The sequence below is a fragment of the Lytechinus pictus genome, unplaced genomic scaffold, assembly GCF_037042905.1.
Source record: "Lytechinus pictus isolate F3 Inbred unplaced genomic scaffold, Lp3.0 scaffold_20, whole genome shotgun sequence".
Lineage (NCBI taxonomy): Eukaryota > Metazoa > Echinodermata > Echinoidea > Temnopleuroida > Toxopneustidae > Lytechinus > Lytechinus pictus.
The window spans coordinates 3,646,834-3,667,650 of NW_026974141.1; the positions used below are offsets into that span (position 1 = coordinate 3,646,834).

The following is a 20,817-nucleotide window of genomic DNA, read 5'->3' on the forward strand; positions in this document are numbered from 1 at the left end:
AAACCATCACCCCCACCCCATGTGCGCCACCATATGGAAAAGTAGTCGCATTTGCTCCCGAGCAGCGACCGAACGCGCGTACGTGTACAGAAGCTATGGCACTCTAGATACGAAATTATGTTGTAATGGGGCCGAAATGTGAATTGACTCAAAAGTAAAATTCCTACGAAGCTCGGTTGAGTGGAAATCTATTTTCTACACCTTTTTTTATGATAATACCAAATTTTAAAGAAATTAGAGATTCAGGCTCCACGGAATTGCTGTTTATAAAACACATGTTTGAGCTTCTCCCACACCAGATTTGCGTATTATTACACGTAAATTTCCGTTTGCACACGCTGTGTCGAGGTGGGACGGTCTGTCAAAGACTGTATCTCATGAACCAAACATCGTACGAAAGCCGGTTTCCCGCCAATCTGTGCAGAATATATTTCTCTACAATACATGTAAGAATGATGCTGATTGGTTAAAAATTGTCTACGGAAATAAAGAAAAACTAAGACCCCTTCATTTGTTCACCCAATCAGCCGTCAGTGCGATCTCTGCCCTCATTAGCATACCGGGTCATGACGTATCAAGACGTCTGAGTTTCATCATGGATGGTGGATTTTACATGTAGCGCGGCCTGACATTCTCGGAAAATCAGACAACATTTGAGGTTTACTTCGGGTATTTAGCTAAATTGGATTTTGATCTAGTGACATAAGACTGCAAAGAGTCTGAAACTTTCATTTATATGTATTGTTAAGAACAGAACGAGGAGAATTGTGCTTTTTTCTACAATGTCGGCTCAGGATCGCCCATTCTCATAACTGTACAAAGAGAGGTTGGATAGCACCATTTGTGTCTACGGGGGGATTCCAGCTTGACAGGACGTTCATTGCCGACACCGCAACACTCTGTATTCAAAATACATGTAAGTTGTAACTCAGTGTCAGTCATCGATCAAGTCTGTTGCCTTTTTTGGAAAGACTTTGACCTTTGTGACTTTAAATTAAAGTTAAAGTAACTTAATTAAAATATTTAAACACGTTAAATTAATGCATGACAATTTTAAGTTTAAATCAACATGGTCAAGTGCACATACGTTACAAATCAGTGCCCAGTGGCAGTGCAGTGGATGGTTATCTAGTAGAATTCAAAAACTAAGGCACTATACTCTATTTTTATCATGCATGTTCAGAGAGTCTAGATTCTAGTGTTCACTACAAAGCGAGAGCAAGAGCGTTATTTGACAAGAAGTCCAAATAAAAAACTAGATTTTAATTCGTCATGCGGACGAATTAGGTGGTCTGTCCTTATTCTCGCCATCATGATCACATTACCATGTTCCAGCAGATCAATATGATCTTCATGATGACAACGGAATGTTCATTATGGATGGAATACTTGTGAAAGACGGGAGATGATAAAGCACTGTGAAAATGGTCTCTTTGATATATGACAATACATGTGATATGAAAAAAGTAATTATAGTCTGTTTTATCTTGCTAAATTTTAACTTTTATACCTTTTAATTATCATAAAGGATCATGTACGAGGTGGTAAAATAGAAAAAAAAAGAAGAAAAAAATCATCTTGTTTACCCCAGGACTCGAACCTGCGCCCCCGAGAACGCAAGTCAAGTGCGTTATCCATTGAGCCACGACATTCCCCATAGAGATTACACGTAAGCAAATTTGAGAATTGCAAATCCAATTTTGCAAGCGAAAAACGGGCATGATCCCGGCATCTGATAAAAAAATATAGGGCACACTTCCGAAAGCTTAGAATCTCAGCTACAACATTTTAAAAGCTCAGAGACAACTGACAAGAAAAAGTGGAGATATTGCTCACGAAATAGAGGAATGTAGAATCTAGTTTTGAGAAAAAGTCATGTCCCTTAGAGATTACACGCAAAATGAGGAAAAATGACATGCCTCTTTTGATCGCTATTTTACGCCATGATGCGTTTTTCAAAATGAAAATTCATGTTAACTGAGGAGAATGAGTACATTCTAAACTACAACATATCGAAAATTGGGCGAAAATTTACCAATATTCACGGAGTTAGAGCCTAATTTGCATAATTGTTATGACGTCATGAAAAGGAAAATGGATATTTTAACTTCCGACGCCATTTTGATGATGTCATGATCGAATTGAGGGACAATGGTGACATGAAATCAAATCTACAACTCATACTCTATCGATATATGAAAAAAAATTGGGGGTCAACGGACTATTTAAGGAACTACAGTGAATTTTTAATAGGCATGTTTTTGCCCATATATGGCCTATAGTAAGAGCTCGCGCGCACACGTGCTGCAAACTTTAACGGGTGTTAATTTCGTTATTAATGGTCGTAGAAGGTTGATCAAGGTATCAAATTGCTCAGAATTATATTATCAATGCAATGATATAAAAAAAACGGCGTTTCTGCGTTGCGTTGGAGGCGTTACGCGCGGAAACGCGCGCGCATACGTGTGCGAGCGCAAATTTTTGAAATGCTTAAAATGACCTGAAACGTACTTTACTTTGGTCAAAAAGTGATTTTGAGCAATTTACAATTTTGACGCGCGCGTACGCACGCGTCGTGACCTCCAGGTGACCTTTGATGACATGACCTGTTGACCCGAGACCTGAAGTTAATGTGATATGAATTTGATTGATTTTTGATAATTGATAATGGAGATATGATTGATAATGTGATTTCACAAAATGGCGCCTGGATGACGTCACGATGACCTGATGACCTTGAAAAAGTTGATTTAACTTGAAATCATAGGGCTTGATGACTGACAGAAATTTGAAGGAAATTGACCATGTCGATTTCGAGTGAACGTGTGTACAAAAAAGTGTACGGAAGAAATAAAAATAAACTAGAAATTTAATTCGTCATGAGGACGAATTAGGTGGTCTGTCTTATAGATTTGAATATTTACTATATAGAGAAATGGAGAAGTTATAAAGACATGTAAACAATGATGATCATGATCATGATGAACATGATGATCATGATAGTAATGGTGATGATGATAATGATGTTACATGATGATAACGATAAATAAATGTTAATGATGATCATGACAATGATGATCATGATCATGATGATGTTGATGATCATGATGATGAATGATCATGATGTTGATGATCATCATCATGGTCGATCATGCATGATCATGATCATCATGATATTAATGATGATGGTGATGATCATGATCATGAGCGTGATCCTGACATCTGATTGAAAAAATCAGGGGACATTGAGATAGTCTCAGCTACAACATACTCAAAAATCAACAAAAACCAAGCAGAAATAAGTGGTTTTCGGTTAATTAGTTTGAGATATTTTTTTTTTCATCTGTCAATGGAAGGAAAAAATGCAAGAATTTGAAGAATTTTCAAATTGGAAGTAAAATGGATTGGCATTTCTTTGAAGTTTCAACCATGCATGCCTAGCTCACCCTTTATCCAAGAGACGTAATTCGAGGATTGGTGAGACTGAGACGGCATCAATTAAGGGCCTTGAAAAGGTGGAAAAAGTGCACAAGTGTCCGGTTGGCAGAATTTACGATGAGCAATATGATTTCCTTTTTTTATTTTACGTAACTACAGTTTAAAAAAAATACATTGTACATTCTCAAAGAAAAAAATAGATTAAAAATATTAAAAATATTTTTTTTGGGAAATATAGTCGGTTTTTATTAATTGCCAAATAAAAACAACAACAATAACAACCACTTCTTTTTATCTGATTGAAAGGCTACACGTCTGTAAAAATCTAATCACAGGCTCACTTCTCACTGCTGGGAACTAGTGGAAATGCACTGGAGATAATATAATTCCTCTAAAATACACCAAGGTGTCTATATAAGCTTCCATATGAGGGTGAAATATGAAACAAAATGTGAATTGCAAACATAATTTTTTTTTGAACGGATTTACAGCTAAGAAATATTAAATATTATATGAATATTTTAGATCAGTTAGGCATGCAGCGGATGAATTATAATTATATTCGTGTGTGCTGTGCCCGAAAGCGCGCTATAATTAGCACATGTGTCGTCGACGTCTAGTCTAGATGATTGACAGGTTTTGATCCACCTTTGCTCTAATTAAAAGTTGAACGATTTTTGTTTTCTGTTTAAATACTGCCTTTTGTCATAATGGTAGTTTCAGCAATCAAGTTCATTGTTGTTGAGAAATTTGAAGTAAGGCGGAGATCTGATGGGAGTAGTTATATGATTGGAATGGTACTTGAAGGTGATGAATCTAGGCCTAATGCCGCTGGAGGAGGAGATCGAGAGGTGGAGCACGGTGATGCCGGAACCGCAACAACCGCAAGCAGTAAAGCTAAAGGCAACCCCGTTATGCCTTGTTAGTCCAGTCAATCTAGCCAGAAGAGGGGGGTAACCCACCACTAATTGCAACACGAGATATTTCACTGAAATGCTTTCCAGGAAGGTCCTCTAAACAACATACTAAAAGTCCCAAGAAATCCAAGCAGTGGAAATTTATGAAATTTGCATATTATGCAAATTAGCCATGAAAAATTAGAAAAAGAAGGGAAATAATCCAAAGATTACAAATTAAATGTCCAAAACATTTTAATTTGAATGGAAATTCATGATAAATAACTGAATTCAATGTTTTTTATCAAAAGTGCAAAAAATTCTACCTCATTTGCATATTATGCAAATAAGCATCCTTATATGGAAAAAATGTCAAGATATTGTGATTTTTCTCAAATAGACTGCTTGAAAACATTTCATTAATGTTGAAATTGATATGCTACTATATCACTAAGCATGAGAATTCATCCAAATGCCTGAAAATTAATTTGCATATTATGCAAATTAGCCATTTAAAAAAATAGAAAATGAGGAAATTAATCCAAATATTAAAAACTAAATGTCGACAGCAAGTAATTTTGAACAAAAGTTTATGATGAATAAATAAGTTCAATGTCTTTATTAAAAAAAAGCTAGCAAATCTGCCTCATTTGCATATTATGCAAATAAGTATCCTTATATGGAAAATGTCAAGAAATTTTGATTTTTATCACATTGACTGCAGTGAAAACATTTCAGTTTTTCAAATTAATATGCTGATATCACTAAGCATTCAAATCTATCCTAATATGATTTATATTCAAGGAAAATACTGGAAATATGTTCTTCGCTTCCTAAGCGTTAGTCTGACAAGATGATGGGATTGGCAAGAACAAAGCACAGTTTTTGAATTGGTGTGTAGTTTGCTAGAGTTGACAACCCTTTCTTATATGGATGGGAACGACTTAGACGTTCTTTAAATTTCACCGCATAAACATGATAAAGGGAGGCCAGGAAAAGCAAACTTATGGCAGGTAAGATCTGATGAGTAGTCTCATTAGGCCCCCATTCCACAGAACGGAGACCATTGAAAGACCACTGAAAGACTTAAAATTTGTGAGGTCTTACAGCGGTCTTCAAGATCACTGAAATTTGTCATCTCTGTGGAATGGCTCAGAAAGACCCCTCAAAGAACTCTGAAAGACTGATGGATATTTCTTGTCTTACTGGTCTTAGACTAGTCCTATAGAGATCTTTCAATGGTCTTTCAGAGATCTTTCATGCGACAAGTGATCTTTCAGAATTCTTTCCATGGACTTTGCCTGGTCTTTCAATGATCTTTGAATGATCTTTCAATGATCTCTCATGAGTCTTACAGTGATCTCCGCGAAAATCTTGAGAGACTGCCGAAAGATCATTGAAAGACTATAAAGACCTTTGTAAGTTCATCGAAAGACCGCTGAAAGACCACTGAAAGACCATTTTCCTGTAAGACCGTTGTAAGACTGTTTTGAACCGTTTCAAAAAGTTTTGGAGCCCATGAAGACCACGAAGACCACTGAAAGATTGGTCAGGACCCGTGTAAGACCTCAAAGACCATTGTAAGTTCATTGAGAGACCTCTGAAAGATCAACCAAAATTCATGGTCTTTGAAAGGTCTCTCAGCGGTCTTGCTCTCTGTGGAATGGCCCCTTAAAGTAGTGCAGCAGAGATTCCGTCTGGCCTAGTAGCTTCATGCAGGTTGTTTTCTTTAACAATTTCTTCAGTAGTCTGGCTACACCTGCTTGACTAAACAATATGTTATCTGGCCATATCTGGGTCAGGACTGGGTCCCAGGACTTCAGCGTCATCATCATCATGATCAGTGGTGAATACTAAGACTAAAAATCTTTGCCTTCATTTGATAATGATATTCCAATGTAGTCATAGCTATTGATATTAAGGGCTCCCAACATGCTAATTGTTAGAGCCTGGATCATTGTCAATTCGGTCAACAAATTATGTATTATAGGCTTGTCTACAAACCCTCTTATGGTCCTCTTTAATGCATTGTAGCAATTCTGAGCTTTACCTTACTGATGCTTTTGGAGCTCTAAAATGTCCAAGCTTTCCTAGCCTTTCTCTAAAACTCTTGACATCTTCCGACACAACGTATGTCCATTGTCTCATTGAGGCAACTTGTGTCGGAAGAAGACATGGTTAACGGTGTTGTCCTTGTTAAAGTCCTCTTGATTGGCATTCAGTCTCCTATGCTCGACTTGTCGGATTTCAGTACAGAGAGTTGGATGATTGTCCAAAGTACATCTGCATGACACTATTAAAGTCAGCATTCCTCCAGAAGAACATCCTAAGTCGTACCATAAAATGTTTATTCCTCTGGATAACATCACAGTATACCCATGAATAGCACATTGTGGCAAATAAATCCTGGAAGTGGTACACACTGTCTAATCAATGTTGGATGGTATTTGATGGTGATGTTAAGGGTGTTCCATTATGTTGTGTCCTCTTGTTGGAAAGGCAATAATCTGGCTTAGTCCTCCATCTGGTTTGTTCATTGTCTTACTGAGGAATTTCTGTTTACCATAAATATCAGGAAATTAATATTATTATTTTCATACGACTTACTTAGAAACTATAGCTTTAATATTTGGAGATGGTTGCCATAGGAGATTTATCAAAGAGGAAAGAACAGAAAATGGATGCTTCATCATGAAGCAGCAACTGGATTCAGCAAGAACGTCTAATCTCGATCGATTCCTGTATCTGAGAAAGATGCCTATAATGCACTTTAAGCCTTCATCATGAATTTATGAATGGCTTTCATGTCGCTCGTATGGGCAAATGCCCATTGATACTCTTATTAAGCATGCCCAGAGATCTTGTGATCCAAGCAAGTACTCATATTCACCACCAAGACAAGTGATGATGATGATGATGGGTTCTTGTAAAGCGCCGGTATCCGCCTCAGCTGGGCGCTCATGGCGCTTGCTCAAAAATAATAAATATCTCACAAATTTCAATGTCTTCAAACAGTGCTTAGGATCATTATTCAGTTCAAGTACTGTCCTAGTAATGCTACAATTGACTTATTCTTGTCTTGGGATAATGTTGGAGTGGGGAACAGAGAGGTCTTCAGGTAAGACTCAAAAGTTGATTGGGTCTCTGCTGTCCTGATAAATTGGGGAAGGCTATTCCACAGCTTTGGTCCAGAGATGTAGAAGGCTCTGTCACCCCAGGTTGTGTGGCTGAGAGATTCCCTCAGCAATGCTTGAGCTGCTGATCTGAGACTGCGTGTTGGTATATGCTGAGATAAGAGCTCTGAGATGAAGGGTGGAGATTTATCGTTAAGCGCTTTAAATACAAGGACCCCAAGTTTATAAGCTAATTGGTGTGCTACAAGGACCAAATATTCGAAGCTAATGGGCTTTTATTTGTACGGGTGTGACATCTTGTGCTGATCACTTGGCAATCCAGGAGTTGCTAGCGTGGACTATACTCGCAAGAAACGCAAAGTCTCTACAAAGTCAAGAAGAGAGCAAGACTTGGATGGAAATAATGAAGGATACAAGCAGTGGGATCCATGTAGAATGGACTCATCATTGTACAATATGAGTGGGGTAACTGCTCGTGACAAAAGTCAATATCAGCCAAGCAAGAAGTGTTTTTTCCATATAAAGATGCTCATATAAATTATATGCAAATGAGGTAGATTTATTTACGATTTTTTTATTTAAAAAATAAATAAATTTGTAAAACTTATCATGGGCTTCAGTTCAATTCGTATTGATTTCTGCACTTGATTTCCAATATTTGGATTATTTTCCTTATTTGTAATTTATTATGGCTAATTTGCATAAAATCCAAATTTTGTGATTTTCCTATATGCTTGTATATTTAAGGACTTTTAATATGGTGTTTAGGAAACCTTCCTGTAAGGTATTGCCATATTCCAATTTCAATAGATAATCTACTTGCAATTTTTGAGGGATGTATCACCAGTGTGTTTTCTTGAATATTTATAACATGTTAGATACTTTTATTTGCATAATATGCAAATTACACTACATACACTAAGCTGAATACAAATGTATTCAACGTCCTTAGTGATAGCAGCATGTAAATTCCAACATTGATGATATTTTCAAGCAGATAATGAGAGAAAAATCACAATACCTTGACATTTTTCCATATAAGGATGCTTATTTGCATATTATGCAAATGAGGTAGATTTTTTTGCACTTTTGACAAAAAACAGTGAATACAGTTATTTATCATGAATTTTCGCTCAAATTGAATTGTTTTGGAGACTCAATTTGTAATCTTTGGGCTATTTTCCTTATTTTTCTAATTTTTTTATGGCTAATTTGCATAATATGCAAATTTCATAAATTTCCACTGCTTGGATTTCTTGGGACTTTTAGTATGTTGTTAAGGGGACCTTCCTTGAAAGCATTGCAGTGGAATATCTCGTGTTGCAATTAGTGGTGGGTCATACCCTATATTGACTGGACTATGTTATGTCAACGATTGCGAAGATAGCTTAAAAGCCAAGATATTGGAATTAGAGGTCGGGAAGAAGGCAATACTGACGAATGTAATGCGTTTTCCGAGCTCCTTCAAGTCTACGCCCAAGTCGAAGGTAAGATTTACATGTAGTCTAGACCTAGTCCTAGCCCAGCCAGGTCGAAAATCCCATGGCCATGCCATAGCCTAGATCCTCTAAGCCTAGAGACCAATAAGGACATTAGCCTATTTAGAAAAATTCTATTGGTCTCTAAATCTAAAAAAACCAATAGACTCCAAGAGAAAGGCGCCTTTCTCTTGGAGTCTATTTATGTATGGTTTTTATTGGACCCATAGAATTGTTTCCCATAGAGACCATTCAAACCATCAGAAACCAATAGAATCTAGACTCTAGGTCTAGACTAGTACCCAGCCATAGATTTTTCTACTCCATAGAAACCAATACTAAGTAATAGGACCAATGCCAATGGCAATACTCAATAGAAACCAAGGCAATAAGAAACCAAGGCAATACTAGGACCGATACTGCGATAGGACTAATAGAAACCAAAACAATAGGAATAGGGTCTAGAAACCAATAGGCCCCCTACTAGATATTCTAGGACCGATAGGACCAAGGCAATAGAACCCAATGGGACCAATACTACAATAGAAACCAATACTATAGGACCAATTACCATTGTTAAAAAAAGCACCATGGTAACCGTGGTTTTTTTGTCCAAATTACCATCCACCATATGGTAACCATGGTTACCATGGTTTCAAACAATGATAAAATAGCTATGTATTTCATTGTTTGGTACCATGATTACCATGGTTACCATGCCGGTAATTTGGACAAAAAAAAACATGGTTAACATGGTAGGACCTAGACCTAGACTCTACATGAAATTGCAGATATTAAAATACACCTAGGGTCTATTGGTGGACAGTTGCCAACATCGATTATGAATTATTAATATCACTTAATTTGGTTCTTCTACCCGGATCGATGTACCTATAGACCCCCTAGGCCTATATAGGGAATATGGAATGTGGGACCATTAGAAACCCATAGAAAATAGTCTAATGGACCAACAAGCAACCCATAGAAAATATATAATGGACCAACAGCTAGAACTAGAAGCCCATCATAGAAGAAAATATCTAATGGACCAACAGAAACCCATACTCCATAGAAGATGTGGGTGGATGTTCGTCCAATAGAAGCTTTCTGTTGGTCCATCAGCATTTTTCTATGGGTAAGTGTGTTGGTCCAATAGATATTTTCTATTGGTTTCTGTGGGTCCAATATTTCACTTTCCCTATTGAAACCAATAGATACCAATAGCTCTAATGGTTTCTGATGGTCCAATAGGCTATTGGATCCTATTGGAATTTTGACCTGGGAGGCCACTAATATTCTTCTTTCAGCTCATCGGATCATATTCATAAGAAAGGTGAAAAAAAATATGATTGATGGCGGCAACGATGTGGATTAATTTATCGTTCATGTGTAGTTTTCACTGCGTCATTAGCATTACAAAGACTGCGAAATCAATACGGAATGTGCTGTAGACTCTAGATGAACAGAGTATAATTAAGTGGTGTACCGTGTAGGTCCAACTTCAGGAGGCTCCGACACCGGCGCCGGTTGGAGTTAATAAAAGCGGTGCAAAGCTGATCTGTTCCCACACAACGTGCTAAATTTAATTTGATTTCAATACAATTACAAAATGTAATTTAGAATGAACAGAAGTCCTAAGATAACTCCAATATAAAAAAAAATTTAAAAAGTTTTTTTCCATGTGGTTTATCTATAATAATCGAGACCTGATATTATTATTAATGACTTGTTATGATTTGTAAAAAAAAGAAGACTTCATTGTAATTTGTAGAAAAAAATGTTGGATTTTGTAGTGAATGTTGAATTTATAGTGAGTTACTCAGGCATAGAGCTTTTCATTTTATGAATTATTTTTGGTTTTACTTCTTTTACATGTAGGTCATCCTGAATGTGTGTAATTTTCCTGCGGATGAAGGAGTTCTTGAAAGGTTTATAAGACCTGAGGTCACCAAAACAGCATTGTGGCAGAAGTATGGAACACCAGCGTATACATGGTAAGGAAAGATTGCCAAACTAAAATGTTTGAAAAAGCCTAACCCTACTGTACTGAGTTATTTCAAGCTCCTCCGGATAGATGGTTGACCTCGGCCACTACACTGTTGATTCCCACAAAATTGGCACACCTGGAGTAAATTGGCAATTCTATGACATATCTTTTTGCTTTGAAAATGTTACATTGGGGTTGCATAGACAGAACACTTTTTATGTCAAATGCGTTCATTAATAATGTTAACACTTTTAAAAAAGAAACATGTAGTACTGTTTATATTCCTAATTTTCAAATGATTTTTTTTATTTCACTTCTTCAGATAACTTCTTCAGATGACTGCAAAGCGCAACGTTGCAAAGCTCACTTCTAGAACCCTAGTCACCAATGACAGTGCACCACCATATTCCTTTGCTCACCAGTTGAAACAAACTACCGCCCTCGAGTCAGAAGGCTGTCTTCATCGTCCAACACACAGCGGTAACATCACCCCAGGACTTCAACCCTCCGCTGATACCTGGTTCAGCAAAGACTAGGCCTTGGGGAGTGTTTACGGCTCTGTCACCAAAACAGCATTGTGGCAGAAGTATGGAACACCAGCATATACATGTAATGTATCGGGACCTTTACAGGGTAAGGAAAGATTGCCAAACTAAAATGTTTGAAAAAGCCTAACTCTACTGTACAGAGTTATTTCAAGCTCCTCCTGATAGATGGCTGACCTCGGCCACTACACTATTGATTCCCACAAAATTGGCACACGTGGAGTAAATTGGCAATTCTATGACATATCTTTTTGCTTTGAAAATGTTACATTGGGGTTGCATAGACAGAACACTTTTTATGTCAAATGCGTTCATTAATAAGGTAAACACTTTTAACCCTAATTCTCCCGGGGGGGGGGGCCATAATGGCCCCCCCTCGACAATTTTCGCGATATATCTGCTGCGCAAAATTTTTTGACCTCGCCGCTCTCTGACTTTTTACTTTCAAGTCTCGCGCAAATTTTGAGACCAAATTTGTGACGCCCGGGTACACGGTTACGACATTACGCAACATTATGTAAGTGCATGTCAGACCCAAAATTGCTCATAAACGTGATTTCATGTACAAATCCAAAGCAAATTGTGTATTTAGCCCAAATTCATAAATGTATCATTATTTCTACTTTTACTGATTAAACTTAATTAATTTTGCCTTGTTTATGATCAGAATTCAGTCTGGAACCATTTCCATTGAAAAAAACAATAAAAAACAAAAAGTAAAAAAACAAAGAAATACATAAGAAATTCATAAAACAATAAAATACATAAGAAATCGATTTCCAAACCGAATTTTTTTAAATTGCGATTGTTAAGAATGCTACAAAGAATATTTTTACCAAAAATTAGCATTCTAGGAGCTTTATTTAGTGAATTAGAGCAAAAAGTATGATTTATGCATAAATTAGCATAATTAATTCATATAAAATAAAATCTCATTATTTTGGAAAATTTTTACCATACAGCCTTGTAGATTACATCGCACACTACCAGCGTGCAAATTTTTGTGTCGCTCGCGCGATCGGCGGCCAAGATCTTAAGGGGGGGCCATAATGGCCCCCCCCCCCGGGAATGACAAGAATCAAAATACCCCGGGAGAGTTAGGGTTAAGAAAGAAAAATTCAGTACTGTTCATATTCCTAATTTTCAAATGATTTTTTTAAATTTCACTTCTTAAGTTAACTTCTTCAGATGACTGCAAAACGCAACGTTACAAAGCTCACTTCTACAACCCTAGTCACCAATGACAGTGCACCACCATATCCCTTTGCTCACCAGTTGAAACAAACTACCGCCCTCGAGTCAGAAGGCTGTCCTCATCATCCAACACACAGCGGTAACATCACCCAAGGACTTCAGCCCTCCGGTGATACCTGGTTCAGCAAAGACTAGGCCTTTGGGGGGTGTTTACGGCTCTGTCACCATAACAGCATTGTGGCAGAAGTATGGAACACCACCATATACAGGGTAAGGAAAGATTGCCAAACTAAAATGTTTGTAAAAGCCTAACCCTACTGTACTGAGTTATTTCAAGCTCCTCCGGATAGATGGTTGACCTCGGCCACTACACTGTTAGATTCCCACAAAATTGGCACACCTGGAGTAAATTGGCAATTCTATGATATATCTTTTTGCTTTGAAAATGTTACATTGGGGTTGCATAGACAGAACACTTTTTATGTCAAATGCGTTCATTAATAAGTTTAACACTTTTAAGAAAGAAAAATTCAGTACTGTTCATATTCCTAATCTTCAAATGATTTTTTAAAATTTCACTTCTTCAGATAACTTCTTCAGATGACTGCAAAGCCTTTAAGCGCAACGTTGCAAAGCTCACTTCTAGAACCCTAGTCACCAATGACAGTGCACCACCATATCCCTTTGCTCACCAGTTCAAACAAACTACCGCCCTCGAGTCAGAAGGCTGTCCTCATCATCCAACACACAACGGTAACATCACCCCAGGACTTCAGCCCTCCGGTGATACCTCGTTCAGCGAAGACTAGGCCTTGGGGAGTGTTTACGGCTCTGTCATAACAGCATTGTGGCAGAAGTAGCCTCGATCTCGACCAAGACATTTTGAATGCCACTCTGTATGGCTTGGCATAGTTTTTTTTTGTTATTCATACTAACGTGTGTTCATGTCAATTTTTCCACCTCTGACTTACATTTATTTTCTGATACCATGTTTCTGTGTGATTTTAGTCTTATTTCTACTGGTATGACAATGTAAACATATACTTTTGTTCCACACAAGATATTTTGGGATTTTGTGTGCACTTTCATGTAACTACATGTATTTTTATACCATAGTTTTTGTTTCTGATTGTTCAATTCCTTTTACGCTCTCATTCCTTTATAGTTGTATCTTATTTGAGACAGAGGAAGAGATAGGGTGAATAATAGAGAGAGAGAGAGAGAGAGAGGGGGGGGGGGGTGCAGAAACAAAGCGCCATTCATGATGAATTTTATTACATTTGTGTTTTAACTTTGCACATACATTGCAAGATATTGGGAATTTAACACGTTTATTTTTCTGTAAGTTTGTAAATCCTTGTATTCACACAGTGTTTTGAGTGATATATTGTAAAGATAGATCTTATGCATGCTCCTTGGGGAAAAGAAGTTATACATGCATGTCACTTATCTCATCTTGGCATTATCATAATTATTATATTGGTTGATGTTGCTGATATATGAAACAGAATCTGATGGATATCATTGATAACAGTTACTGTTTGTCATCTTTTTTACATCAGGATAACAGATCTTAGTAGTACAGCGAAAGACAATTCACTGTAATTTGTTATATTGTCATATATTACACGATTATGATTTTCAATGGCACATGTTTGTACACTACAATTTTATGTCTTTAGAGGTCACATATCCAGTTTGTTTCGTGAATAGTCAATATTGGATTATGATTATAATGTCAGTTTGTTTGCAACATTTACCCCATATATAGTGGTACCTTACGATCAACTGTCAATATCTACTGCATTCACTATACATAGCAGTGTCTTGCTTGCTGTAACAAAGAGGTACATAGGGCTGTTAGGGATTATCCATAATGTACATTGTTTTTTAGTTTTATTGTTATTGTGTTTACCTGAACTTATATCTCAATTGCTATGTAGGGGGCCTTTCATATAATCAGTAGGTATCTTGTTTATGTACCTGTTTTATAGATGTATTCCATTTCTGTTAAATATATATACATGTTAAAATGCCCTTTTCAGAGATTTCTACAATGCCGCTCTTTTCAGTATGTGCTTTTATTTTAGTATATCAAATTTAATTGGATATGCTGTTTTTAAAATCTATTTCTTTTAAAATGTGTTTGAAGATGATAGGTGATTACCATTTGTAATATTGCATTGCGGTTCTTTTTTAGATCGCCAAGGAAATAGCATGATGTTAAGTTTGTGCAGAATGTCATTTACATGCATGTAGATAGGTCTATGCAATTTAGCTTTGACTTTGGTTTGATAAGCCTTGTTTAGTGCTTTGAACATGATTTTAACAATGAATAGACCTGTTTACTAATGTACTTCATTTCATGTTTCTCTCTATAGTACATGGTAGGGGTGAAATAAGAATACAAAGGTTAGAAGGAAAAAATAAAGAAGATTGGGGAACACTGGAAGACACAATAGAGGGAGAACGAGAGTCACAGGCGGAAAAGGGAGAGGGTGAGAGAGTTTAACAAAAGAGAAGGGCAGAGATAGATCGAGACATCGCAAGAGAGAAAGAGGGAGGCAAGGAAGGAGTGAAGGGAGAGGGTGAAGAGTAGAGAGGGGGAGAGAGGGATGCAGAAACAAAGCAAGAGAGAGGGGCAGAACAAGAAAGGAGAAGGGGAACATAGCAAGAGAGAGGAGAAAGAGATGCAATCGAGGCACTCTACTAGCATAAATAGATTTGAATATTTACTATATAGAGAAAGGGAAAAGTTATATAGACATAGATGATGATGATCATGATGATGATGAACATGAAGGTGATGGTAATGATAATGTTAGATGATGATAATAATGATAATGTTAATGATAATGATAATGTTGATGATCATCAGACCATCACGATGATGATGATCATGATGATATTGATGATGATGATCATGAGCGTGATCCTGACATCTTAAAGGAGAATGAAACCCTTGAAACCAGCTGAATCCATATCAAAGAGAAAAATCAAAGAAACATATTGTTGAAAGTTTGAGGAAGATTGAATGAATAATAAGAGAGTTATGAGCATTTGAATATTGAGATCACTAATGCCATGTAGATCCCCTCATTGGCAATGCGACCAAGATCTGTGATGTCACACACGTACAACTCCCTCATTACTTTAGTACTTATTTCACTTATATTCTCACTTTTACAGAGTCTATCACAAGGTGAGGTGTTCTCTTTATGAGAGGACAAGTACAGAGGTTTCACAACATTATATCATTGATGAATCGTTTGTCATATGATTAGAATGAGCAAAAAGAGATGTTTTGAGGTATATTTTCAGTGTCCAAAAGGGGAGAGTTGTTCATCTGTGACATCATAGATCTTGGTCGCATTGCCAATGGGAGGATCTCCATAGCATTTGTGATCTCGACATTCAAATGCTCATAACTCTTCTATTGCTAGTCCTATTTTACTCAAACTTTTGTTGATCTTATTCTTTGATTTTTCTGCTTTCACAAAAGCTAACTTGCTCCAAGAGTTTCATTCTCCTTTAATGAAAAAATGAGGGATGGTTTAGATAGCATATAGTCTCAGCTACAACATACTCGAAAATCAACAAAATCCAAGCATAAATAACGGCGAAATTGCTCGCAAAAGACAGCAATGTAGAATCCAGATTTGAGAAAAAGTCATCTCGCATAGGGATTACTAGTCCAGAATCTGCACGGTCCTTATTTTCCCTACACACTTGATTCAAGCCGTCGAAGATGGCGTTATCAACAAACTCATAATAATGCTACGCAGCCCACCCAGGTGTCACGCGCGTAAAACATTCCCCATAGACTTGTGTGTTAAAATGGCACTTTTGAAAAATTCATAAAAAATAAATGTGAAATTAGAGGGTGGAATGTTTACTATCAATGGATAGGATATATATCTGACATTCCAAATCTGACCAGGAAAGGGTACCGTAGCCAGCTCATTTTAAAAATAAATCGCCATTTATGAAGATAACTATGAATCGATCGAATTCATCAACTGAAACAGTAAAATAGCCCTAATTATTCCGCCAGTCAAAAAATAGTTCCAAATCACTTATTTATCTTCCCAATTTGGGCGAAGTAAGTTCAGTAGTTACCATTTCTAGAATCAGTGTTAGATTTTGAATCACATTCATACATTTTTGTCAATCAGCAATATCAAATTGACAAAAATTCGAATGGGTTGGGTCGAACGAATATCTTTAGCCCTCCTGATGTAATTAGGCTCGTGGAACCCCCAGCCTTTTTCGCCGGGCGTCCTAATTTAATGATCACGCCATCATCGGCTGGTAGCAAGTAAGTAGGGAGAGGTAGCGTCAGTGTGGTGGAGATCAAAATTAAATAGGCCAGATTCTGGACTAAGGGATTACACGCCAAAAGTAATGGATCAAGTGATAATAGGGTAATAATAAAGTAAATAGGGTTGTTTATTACATTATTTGCGATTCTACGTGATTCAATATTCAAAGGAGACGGTATACTGTACAGTGAAAGGTCGAATAGACAAAAAAAGTGAAGGAGAAAATTGTTGGAGACGCCCGGACTCGAACCAGGGGTCTCGAGGTCCGAAGTCAAGTGCGTTACCGATATACCAAAACATTTCCCATAGCGATTAAACGTAAACGAGAAATGGAATTCTCAAATCCCACGTTGCAAGTGAAATATGAGCATGATCTCGGCATCTGATCGAAAAATAAAGGGCACATTTGTGATAGCTTTTTGTCTCAGCTACAACATACTCAAAGCTCAGCGTAAACAAAGATAAAACGACGGAGATATTGCTCGCGAAAGACGAAAATGTAGAATCCAGTTTTGAGAAAAAGTCATGTCCCATAGAGAATACACGCAAAATGTGAAAAATTGACATGCCTCCTTTAATCGCAAAAATACGCCATGAAGCCTTTGTCAAAATGAAATATCGTGGCGACTACATTTGTAGAGAATATTCTAAGGTAGAACATATCAAAATTTGAAAGATAATTGATCAACATTTGCATAGATACAATCAATTTTCCAAAAATCTGCTGACGTCATAATATGAAAATTTAAATTTTGAGTTCGGAGGCCATTATGATGACGTCATGAGCTAATTGAGGGTCAAATGAAACATGAAATCATATCTCCGATTCATACTCTATCAAAATATGAAAAAAAACTTGGGGTCACCTTGCATCCTAAAGCGCTACAATGGATTTTGTACAGGCATGTTTTTGCCCATGTATGCTGTGTATTACAAAAGCTCGCACGCACGGTAATTATCTTAAACGGACGCTCATTCCGTTATTAATGGGCAGAAAAAGTTGAACAAGGTATCAAAATGCTTGAAAAAATGTGCCAAATATGATGACAGAAAAAAATTGGCGATTCTATTTTGGAAGATGCAATTACGCGCGAAAATGCGCGCGCATGTGCGTGCGCGCGTTTTTTTGCAAAATGCTTAAAATGGCCTGAAACGTATGGAAAATTAATTTGGAACGAATTTGAGCATTTTAAAATTTTAATGCGCGCGTACGTGCGCGTCGAGGTGCGCGCGCGGAATTTGATGAAATTTTTAGTTGACCGTTGACCTGAAGTTGATGTATACCAAATATAGTTGATTTTTGATGACTCGTTATCGAGATATGATAATGACCTGATTTTTACAAAATGGCGCCTGGATGACGTCACGATGACCTAATGACCTTGAAAAAAGGAGGGCACACTTCCGAAAGCTTAGAATCTCAGCTACATCATACCAAAAGCTCAGGGATAACTAACAAGAAAAAATGGAGATATAGCTCACGAAATAGATTATAGAGGAATGTAGAATCTAGTTTTGAGAAAAAGTCATGTCCCGTAGAGATTACACGTAAAATGAGGAAAAATGACATGCCTCTTTTCATCGCAATTTTACACCATGATGCGTTTTTCAAAATGAAAATTCAAGTTAACTGACGAGAAAGAATACATTCTAAACCACAACATATCGAAATCTGGGCGAAAAATGATCAATATTCACGGAGTTATGATCAAATTTGCATAAATTTGATGACGTCATTTTTGAAAAAATGAAATTTTCAGTTTAGGCGCAATTTTGATGACGTCATGATCAAATTGAGGGACAATGGTGACATAAAATCAAATCTACAACTCATACTCTATCGATATATGAAAAAAAATTGGGGTCAACGGACTATTTAAAGAGCTAAAGTGAATTTTTAATAGGCATGTTTTTGCCCATATATGGCCTATAGTAAGAGCTCGCGCGCACACGTGCTGCAAACTTTAACGGGTGATAATTTCGTTATTAATGGTCGTAGAAGGTTGATCAAGGTATCAAATTGCTCAGAATTATATTATCAATGCAATGATATAAGAAAAACGGCGTTTCTGCGTTGCGTTGAAGGCGTTACGCGCGGAAACGCGCGCGCATACCTGTGCGTGCGCAAATTTTTGAAATGCTTAAAATGACCTAAAACGTACTTTACTTTGGTCAAAAAGTTATTTTGAGCATTTTAAAAATTTGACGCGCGCGTCGTGACCTCCAGGTGACCTTTGATGACATGACCTGTTGACCCTTGACCTGAAGTTGATGTGATGTTAATTTGATTGATTTTTTATTATTGATAATGGAGATATGATCGACAATGTGATTTTACAAAATGGCGCCTGGATGACGTCATCATGACTTGATGACCTTGAAAAAGTTGATTTTACTTGAACTCATAGGGCTTGATGACTGACAGAAATTTGAAGGAAATTGACCATGTCGATTTCGAGTGAACGTGTGTACAAAAAAGTGTACGGAAGAAATAAAAATAAATAAAGAATAAAGAAAATTCTGGCGAAATCAATAGGTGATCTGTCGTTGACAGACCACCTAATAAAGAATAAAGAAAGAAAATTCTGGCGAAATCAATAGGTGATCTGTCGTTGACAGACCACCTAATAAGTAGATCTAACATGTTTTTTAACATATTTATCACATTTTTACATGTTGTTTCACAACCACAGGTATGGCAAATTTGAGACGTAAGCCACGCGTTAATTACCTGGAACTTTCACGCGGGCCATCATTACCAAGCAGTCGTACAAAGTCTGAACGTTGGTCATCTAAGAAGCTCTACCCTCTGACAGTAATCGACACCAAAGTGGAAAATGGCAGCTTGAAAGTATTAGTGCATTATGTCGGATGGGGAAACAAGTACAATGAATGGCGTGATGCTGCTGAAATTGTAGACATACCCTTGGAATATCTGCAATCAGATGATTCGTCAAAGAAATTGTTTTATATGAATTTGGCTACTGCCATCAAAGAGGCACTGCACGGGCAACGTAAAGTCATCAGTGTAGTTGAACTTCGGATCCCCATCGTAAAAGATATTTTTGAAGATCTTCGACGAAGATGTAAATGTAATTACCATTCATCTGCACCAGCAGCGCTTATTTTGAGAAATTTGAAAGCTCTAAATGAATGTGTGGGGGACAGATGGTACTACAGAGTATTCAACAAGGCAGGGGACTTTGCATACATCAGAGATGGGACATTCTCGTGTCGACTAGTAGAACGCGTACCCCTGGTGGAATTTTCTGGTGAAGGAATGCCCGAATTCACCCACCGTGGATTTGTTATTGTTGTCAAATTTCAACGCATGCTTGGCAACAAGATGGATTTTGCCTTGTATGAAGCTGCAAACAATTGAATAATACATTGTGTACTTCTGTGCAGATGTTTGTAGTATTGGGAGTTTATATTACTATCTTAAACATGTTTACATTAACATGTAATTTGACCTTACATACATTGCAGTAGAATGTTCAACAGTGCAAAATATTCATGACATGTTTTTAAACAGCTAGAAGTGGCTTTATTGATTCACCACCCTGGGTATTCGAAACAACATAATACTTTAAAAAAAAATCCAAAGAATAGTATTCATGTATGTTTTATTTTAAATTAAATGTATGTATATGTTTAGCAATTTGTATTAGGTATATTGTACTTGTATTCAGGATTCATTTGATGCCTTGAACCAATGTACTTTGTATACATGTAGTTATAGCCATGGCTAATGTAAGTAGCATGTGTGTTCTGATATCTTTTGCACTATCTTGTGCTGTGTTGTTGGCAAATGGTATGCCAC

General features: G+C 37.0%; 1 long non-coding RNA gene across 1 annotated transcript; it reads left to right on the plus strand.

The window, feature by feature from the left end:
* Positions 1 to 585: 585 nt before the first annotated feature.
* LOC129258221 (uncharacterized) lies at positions 586 to 17,863 on the plus strand. The gene is made up of 5 exons (XR_010296780.1): positions 586 to 916; positions 10,825 to 10,940; positions 11,256 to 11,566; positions 12,654 to 12,942; positions 13,260 to 17,863. It is a non-coding gene; the product is annotated as an uncharacterized LOC129258221 (long non-coding RNA).
* Positions 17,864 to 20,817: the final 2,954 nt, after the last annotated feature.